This window comes from Schistocerca gregaria, unplaced genomic scaffold, assembly GCF_023897955.1.
Source record: "Schistocerca gregaria isolate iqSchGreg1 unplaced genomic scaffold, iqSchGreg1.2 ptg000726l, whole genome shotgun sequence".
Classification (NCBI taxonomy): domain Eukaryota; kingdom Metazoa; phylum Arthropoda; class Insecta; order Orthoptera; family Acrididae; genus Schistocerca; species Schistocerca gregaria.
In genome coordinates, this window is record NW_026062103.1 from 1,509,506 (window position 1) to 1,512,800 (window position 3,295).

Genomic DNA, 3,295 nt, shown 5'->3' on the forward strand with positions numbered 1-3,295 from the left:
CTAGTACTTATCGTCTGCACAGCTATGTCGCGTGCTGCGGTATGCAGAGACACTAAAAGCACCATAGTAGAACACAGATGAAGCTTCTAAGTTGATGTAATAGCCAGTAAGAAGTAGTACAATTCATGTTTTAGGTATCGATTATTGACTTTTTAGCTGGCTTTCGTGCCTTGGACATGAGCTAGGACCTTAAGAGTCTGCAGGAAAGGAGGACTAGCAGCCGAGTTGCATGGGAGAATGTGAAAAGTGTTCATATGTAGTAAAAACCTGAGAAATCCGTCCGTTTTCGTCATTTGTTATCGAATCGACTTAAAGCCAGATCGTCAAATTGGCCGCTCTTTTCTCTGAAACGGTTGTACTTATCGTCTGCAAAGCTATGTCACGTGCTGCGGTATGCGGAGACACTAAAATCACCACAGTAGAACACAGATGAAGCTTCTAAGTTGATGTAATATCCAGTAAGAAGTAGTACAATTCGAGTTTTAGGTATCGATTATTGACTTCTTAGCTGGCTTTGGTGCCTTGGACATGAGCTAGGACCTTAAGATTCTGCATGAAAGGAGGACTAGCAGCCGAGTTCCACGGGAGAATGTGAAAAGTGTTCATATGTAGTAAAAACCTGAGAAATCCGTCCGTTTTCGTCATTTGTTATCGAATCGACTTAAAGCCAGATCGACACATTGGCCGCTCTTCTCTCTGAAACGGTTGTACTTATCGTCTGCAAAGCTATGTCGCGTGCTGCGGTATGCTGAGACACTAAAAGCACCATAATAGAACACAGATGAAGCTTCTAAGTTGATGTAATAGCCAGAAAGAAGTAGTACAATTCAAGTTTTAGGTATTGAATATGGAACTTTTAGCTGGCTTTGGTGCCTTGGACATGAGCTAGGACCTTAAGATTCTGCATGAAAAGTGGACTAGCAGCCGAGTTGCATGGGAGAATGTGAAAAGTGTTCATATGTAGTTAAAACTTGAGAAATCCGTCCGTTTTCCTCATTTGTTATCGAATCGACTTAAAGCCAGATCGTCACATTGGCCGCTCTTCTCTCTGAAACGGTTGTACTTATCGTCTTCAAAGGTATATCGCGTGTTGCCATAGGCGGAAACAGGAAAAGCACCATAGTGGAACACAGATGAAGCTTCTAAGTTGATGTAATAGCCAGTAAGAAGTAGTCCAATTCAAGATTTAGGTATCGATTATTGATTTTTTAGCTGGCTTTGGTGCCTTGGACATGAGCTAGGACCTTAAGATTCTGCATGAAAGGAGGACTAGCAGCCGAGTTGCACGGGAGAATGTGAAAAGTGTTCATATCTAAAAAAAAAAAAAAACCTGAGAAATCCGTCCGTTTTCGTCATTTGTTATCGAATCGACTTAAAGCCAGATCGTCACATTGGTCGCTCTTCTCTCTGAAACGGTTGTACTTATTGTCTACAAAGCAATGTCGCGTGCTGCGGTATGCGGAGACACTAAAATCACCATAGTAGAACACAGATGAAACCTCTAAGTTGATGTAATAGAAGGTAAGAAGTAGTACAATTCAAGTTGTAGGTATAGATTATTGACTTTTTAGCTGGCTTTGGTGCCTTGGACATGAGCTAGGACCTTAAGATTCTGCATGAAAGGAGGACTAGCAGCCGAGTTGCACGGGAGAATGTGAAAAGTGTTCATATGCAGTAAAAACCTGAGACATCCGTCCGTTTTCGTCATTTGTTATCGAATCGACTTAAAGCCAGATCGTCACATTGGCCGCTCTTCTCTCTGAAACGGTTGAACTTATCGTCTGCAAAGCTATGTCGCGTGCTGCGATATGCGGACACACTAAAAGCACCATAGTAGAACACAGATGAAGCTTCTAAGTTGATGTAATAGCCAGTAAGAAGTAGTACAATTCAAGTTTTAGGTATCGATTATTGACTTTTTTGCTGGCTTTGGTGCCTTGGACATGAGCTAGGACCTTAAGATTCTGCATGAAAGGAGGACTAGCAGCCGAGTTGCACGGGAGAATGTGGAACGTGTTCATAAGTAGTAAAAACCTGAGACATCCGTCCGTTTTCGTCATTTGTTATCGAATCTACTTAAAGCCAGATCGACACATTGGCCGCTCTTCTCTCTGAAACGGTTGTACTTATCGTCTGCAAAGCTATGTCGCGTGCTGCGTTATGCTGAGACACTAAAAGCACCATAATAGAACACAGATGAAGCTTCTAAGTTGATGTAATAGCCAGTAAGAAGTAGTACAATTCAAGTTTTAAGTATTGAATATGGAACTTTTAGCTGGCTTTGGTGCCTTGGACATGAGCTAGGACCTTAAGATTCTGCCTGAAAGGAGGACTAGCAGCCGAGTTGCACGGGAGAATGTGAAAAGTGTTCATATGTAGTTAAAACCTGAGAAATCCGTCCGTTTTCGTCATTTGTTATCGAATCGACTTAAAGCCAGATCGTCACATTGGCCGCTCTTCTCTCTGAAACGGTTGTACTTCTCGTCTGCAAAGCTATGTCGCGTGCTGCGGTATGCGGAGACACTGAAATCTCCATAGTAGAACACAGATGAAGCATCTGAGTTGATGTAATAGCCAGTAAGAAGTAGTCCAATTCAAGTTTTAGGTATCGATTATTGACTTTTTAGCTGGCTTTCGTGACTTGGACATGAGCTAGGACCTTAAGATTCTGCATGAAAGGAGGACTAGCAGCCGAGTTGCACGGGAGAATGTGAAAAGTGTTCATATCTAAAAAAAAAAAAAACCTGAGAAATCCGTCCGTTTTCGTCATTTGTTATCGAATCGACTTAAAGCCAGATCGTCACATTGGTCGCTCTTCTCTCTGAAACGGTTGTACTTATTGTATACAAAGCAATGTCGCGTGCTGCGGTATGCGGAGACACTAAAATCACCATAGTAGAACACAGATGAAACCTCTAAGTTGATGTAATAGAAGGTAAGAAGTAGTACAATTCATGTTGTAGGTATAGATTATTGACTTTTTAGCTGACTTTGGTGCCTTGGACATGAGCTAGGACCTTAAGATTCTGCATGAAAGGAGGACTAGCAGCCGAGTTGCACGGGATAATGTGAAAAGTGTTCATATGCAGTAAAAACCTGAGACATCCGTCCGTTTCGTCATTTGTTATCGAATCGACTTAAAGCCAGATCGTCACATTGGCCGCTCTTCTCTCTGAAACGGTTGAACTTATCGTCTGCAAAGCTATGTCGCGTGCTGCGATATGCGGACACACTAAAAGCACCATAGTAGAACACAGATGAAGCTTCTAAGTTGATGTAATAGCCAGTAAGAAGT